Below are 5,638 nucleotides of genomic sequence, written 5' to 3'. Positions count from 1 at the left end.
TTTTTCCCACATTGTAGATTGTCTCTTAGTTCTGCTGATGGTTTCTTTTGAAGTACAGAAGCTTTTTAGTAAGATGAGATCCCAGTTGTTGATTCTTTCTGCTAGTTCCCGTGCTACTGAGGATTTGTTCATAAAGTCTTTTCCTATACCAATGTCTTCCAGAGTTCTGCCTAACTTACCTTCCAGCAAGTTTAATGTTTCTGTTTTAATATTTAGATCTTTAATCCATTTGGATTTTAATTTAGTGCATGGCGAAAGATAAGGGTCTAATTTTAATCTGTGGCAGGTTGATATCCAGTTTTTCCAACACCATTTATTAAAGAGGCTATCTTTCCTCCACTGAGGATGGTGAGCTCCTTTGTCAAAGATGAGGTAGCTGAGTACATCTGCATTTGTTTTTGTGTCTTCCAGTCTAGTTTCTCATTCTTTATGGCTGAGACTGGATAAAAAAGATGTGTGTGTGGTTTTTTTTGTAAAAATTAGATGTAATGATTGGGGGATTAGGCTGTTCTTTGATGACACCTCCCACAAAAATCAACAGTTTTACCAAGGTATATTTCTCATATTAAAAATCCAACATAAGTAAAACTTTTCTCCATACAGTCATTCAGGGATACGGTGATGGAGTCTCTACCATTTTGTGGCTGTTCCACTGGGAGCACATGGCCTCCTAGGGTGTGGAGGCAGAAGACTGGAAAAGACTAAGCGGATGCACTTAAGAACTTGGTTTAGAAGTGTTTTTTTTTTTCTTTCTTTTGGTACCAGGGATCGAACTTGGGTCCTTGAACTTGCGAGGCAGGCAGCAGAACCACTGAGCTAAATCCCTGGCCCACAGGAGTGGTTTAAATAGCTTCTACCAGGAAGACAAAACTTGGTTATGTCTCACCTGTGAAAAAGCCAGGGAATGAATGAGTCTCCCTGTCTGCCCAGGAAGAGAAAACAATATAGTTTGAACAGTAGCCTTGCCTTTGCTTATAGCAGTTAAGAGTGAGGGGAAAATATATCAATTTTTTTCTTTATAAAGCTTCTGATTGCTTTGGATTGGAATTGAGTTATGTATCTCTTTCAAGAGAAGACCTTTTCTGCTTTCCAAAGGACTTTAACAAAACCTTTATTTCTTTTGCAAACAATGTGACTTGATGAGACATAAGAATTCTGACATCATTTACAAATACCTAGATTATTTGATCAAAAGAACTTTTTTCTATAAATATAGACTTATGTAAATTATTTTTGGTTTCTCATATCTTGGACACAATCAAACATGGTCTGGGAAACTGCAGCATAAAAAAAAAAATGGCTGAGAAAGGTAGGTGCCTGGAATGCCTTCTATTCTCTGTGGTACAAAAGGTGCTGAAAAAATATACAAGAGCTTCAGGGCAGAGTGTAATAGCCTGTGTGTGGTGAAAACAGACAAAATAATAGATGCTGCGTAGGAAAGCATGCAGCACTTGGTGATCCAGAAGTGCTGATTATGTTTTGACAGGTCCAGCAAAAACTCCATGAACAGATACCATCCAAATGTTTCTACTATTTAATCAAGGATGAGAACCTGTAAATAGCTGGGTGATCAGTTGTACATCTTTGATCTTTGCAAATAATGTGGGATTGGCTTAGAAAATGTAGTCCTGGAAGTCTATGGGAGACTATTTCTAAAAAGTGTTTACTTACTAATAGGCCTGACTTCAGTGTGCAAATATACATGTATGGAAAATACACAATATTCACCAAAACTGACATGTTATTTGTCAGCTGTTCTGTGGTCTGAGAAAATCTTCAGAGTCATTGTAATAGGGGAAGATACAATGATTTACAGTGGCTTCTTTCCCTTTTTGAATTCAATTTTAATATCTCTAAAGTATTTCACACATTTTAAAACCTTATTATTCAAAAGTAGAGCTAAATAGCTGAACGTTTCTTTTAAAAAGATCCTGCTTTAATTAAGATATTCAATATAAAGTGATAGGGAAGCTTTGGCTTATAAATCTTTGGTGGTGCTGATTTTTCAATAATGAAATCCAGGTGTGGTCCCCAAGGCCGTTACAGGTGCTATTCTCTATTATACCCAAGCCATCAGTCTTGGTGCCTGGGGGTATCCAGTAAGACAAAGAGAAACAACAGTATTGTATTTAGTGTTTATATCTCCCTAGTTTCCCCTACTAATAACACCAGTGATACCATAAACGTAGTTGCCGTGGAAACTGTAGCACCAGAATAAGCTCTGTTGGCTTTTTGAGGACTCTACCATGTGGCTGAAAATAGAAGAGTGAGGACTTTACAAATGAGACCCAAGGAAATGGCCTTTGGGCCTTACCCTGATTTAAGGGTGTCATATAATTTTCTTCCAGTATCCCTAAAGAAATTAATCCACATACAGAAATATAGGTTTATTAGATGGATGATAAATTATCAATGGTAGCCATACAGTAGAAGTCATTTAAGCCTTGGACTAATCTCAAATGAATGATACTGAAGATTTCTAAGTAATTCTTTTTTCTTTTATTTATTCACTTTTTCATTTATTCCTTCCAAATATTTATTGGTCATCCCTCCATTCTAGAGGTATACAAATGTTGGACACTCAAAAATAAAAATGATACCAGTGTCTTGTTATAGAACATGTTATACCAAGTCATTGAAAGCATAAGGATCTTCTTTTCTTTTTATTTTTTAGGACCTTATTTTCATATATTCACTCACTTCCTACTTTTAAAAAAACAATATATGAAAATCTGAGTTTATGAATGATATTCAAAGAAATTATGTTTCTGGTTGATAAAAACTTATCATGAAATAATTTATCTCTGGGTTCTTTCAAATAGTGAATCTCAGTGCATTTCAGAGTTATTGGTGACTGATCATTTGATTAAAAGATTGGAAGGAATCTCAAGCACTGATTCTCAACTCTGGCAACAGATTGAAGTCACTTAGGGAATCTTTAAAACATACTGTTATCCAGGCCCCAATTCAAACCAATTGAATACCAGTCTTTGGACTCTGGAATTGACCAACAGTATTTTTTGTTTGTTTGTTTGTTTGAGACAGGGTTTCCCTGTGTATCTGAGACTGACTTGGAACTCACTATGTAGCCCAGGCTTGTCTTGAACTCACAGCAGTTCTCCTGCCTCAGCCTCCCAAGTGCTGGGATTACAGACATGCACCACCATGCCCAGCTTGCCACTAATATTTTTAAAGCTTTGCAGGATTAACGTAAATGTGCATCCAAGGTTGAAAACCACTGCACTCCAGAGCAAGGGATGACAAACCATGGCCTATGTATCCAATCTGACCCACCAGTTGTTTTGTGACTATGTCTTGTTGCAACATAATGAGGCTCATAGTATTATCTATGGCGGCTCTCACACAGCCGTGGCAGAGTTTAGAAGTGACTGGAACAACTATGGAGTTAAGCACTGATGAAAGAGTTAAGTAGTATAAAAATATTCACTGTCTAGGCTTATTACCTAAAAAGTTTGCCAATCCCTAGTTTGAAAAACTTAAAATGTTCAGCAATCAAAATTTGCAGCTTTTCTCAGAAATGTAGAAAATGCAATGCTTGAAATTATTCTTACCATTTATGGGAAAGATTCTATCTAATATGTAACTTTCACATGTAACATTCTGAAACATGTTCTTAAATTATGTGCCAGTTGTTAAACCCTTGACTCAGTTTCAAACTCGCTCCCCTTACTCCCTTTTATGGCATTGATGAGAGGACTCTGCAGGTGACATTTCTGCTCTGCCAGCTGCTCTTCAGTAGGCTGACAATAGGGGACACTAGAGGAGCGTTGCGAGTCTGGAGGAGAAAATAAAGCATTTACCCTTCTCTGTTTGTTTTTCTTCTGGTCAGCATTACCCTACCTATATACTTCTTTGCCCCCGCAGTGGCAGCCCATTCCAGGAGCAATTGATAACAATTTGAAATTTTTGCTAGCATTCTCAAAACCAGCACGATAGTATATCCTCAGAGATATCATTACTCACTAGCAAAGTCCTTAGAGGTCTCAATCCTAGCACATGGGCCCTTTCTTCAAGTTAAGAAACCCCAACAAAGGCCAAGCATTTCCACCTCCCCAGAGAGGCCTGCTCTTTCAAACTTCTATATTTTAGTAACATCAACCTTTTTTGGCAAGTTCTAGATATGATAGCACCTCCTGCAGGGGCTACCTGTCTGTTATTTTAAAGTTTCTTTTTTTTCTTTTTTAGTATTATGATGCCTAGGTATATATCATTTATATTAAATTTTCGCTGTTGATATCACTGTTTGGTTTCTGTCTCCTGTGTGTGAAAGCTATTGTCTGCTAAAGGCTTAGGAATCATAAAATATTATTTTTCCATAAAGATCGATGATTCCAACCATTGTGTGGGAACCAGAATGCTAAATTTGAAGACATAGTGCTCTCCCTAATGTAAGCTACAGACATATTCATTAATAATGCCTTATTTAGGCCCTACATGAAAGAATGGGCTTTGGTGCTGTGCATAATATAGATTGTGACTTCTGAGGAAAGGCCCCTTTTGCTTGGAATTAATGAATAAGAATGTACATGTTTATGATAGTATATGTTGCAAGGATGAAATTTGAAACATCTCATCCAACCTAGTCAGACTGAAAAGAGGAGAGTCATGCAGAACATGTACATATCAGACATCTTCCTCCCATTCCCTGAACCCAGAATGTAACAGATCATTGCATCTTTATACATAAACTGAAAATAAGTTTGCTAAGATGGAGTTAATGCCAAGCAAAGAGACAGAGGAATTAAAGACAAGCCCACCTGTGATTTTTATTCCATTCATGATTTGCTCTCTAATGCTCATCTTGTAAACTGATTTATATGGACTAGTTTGTTTCCGTAGTCAAGTTTGCTCTTTTGAAAATGACTGCCTCACCACCACTGAATACAAAAAAGGGGCAATTAAACATAATTTTTGTAAAATAGAAAAGGAGTTAGCAAATGACAATGCACAGGCCAAATACAGCTCGCCACCTGTAAATATTGTGTTTTGTACAAAGAATGACAATGGCATGCAACCATATCAATTCATTTATGGGTTGTCTATGGCTGCTTTCACCAAAATAGCAGAATTGCGTACTTGCAACACAGATTGCACAGCTCACAAAGCTGGAAATATGGACTTCCTGGCACTTTAAAGAAGTTTACCAACTTCTTATAGACAGTGTGGTGTAATGACAGCCATTACAATGTCATCCACAGAGCCTGGGGAAGCTCTGGTTCGTAAGCTTTCCCGTGGCAAAAATGTGCTCAAGTTACAATGCCCTGCCACTTCCTCTGCACCTATCAATCCCCTAGCCAGCTTCTAAGACACTGCGTACCTCCCCTCTATATCATTCAAACTAACTGTACCCTCTGTCACCCGCTTGTCTCCAACTGGATCTTAGGCTTTTTTAGAAGCAGGAAAGAATACTATTTATGTATCTTTTCCACTACACTTGAGAGGGCCTTGCACAAAGCAGCTAATTAGTAATTATGGTTGGATTGATCATCCCTATCCAGCAGGACTCATAGTGCTATTTCAGGTACCAGTGTATTTGTTTGTATTAGGAATACAGCCCTTGAATTATCATCACCTGTTACCATTCATTTTCTATGTTAGAAACTATCTTCAAGCCATT

This window comes from Fukomys damarensis, unplaced genomic scaffold (genome assembly GCF_012274545.1).
Source record: "Fukomys damarensis isolate Sample0158 unplaced genomic scaffold, DMR_v1.0_HiC HiC_scaffold_39, whole genome shotgun sequence".
NCBI classification, from domain to species: domain Eukaryota; kingdom Metazoa; phylum Chordata; class Mammalia; order Rodentia; family Bathyergidae; genus Fukomys; species Fukomys damarensis.
This window is presented reverse-complemented; position numbering follows the sequence as displayed.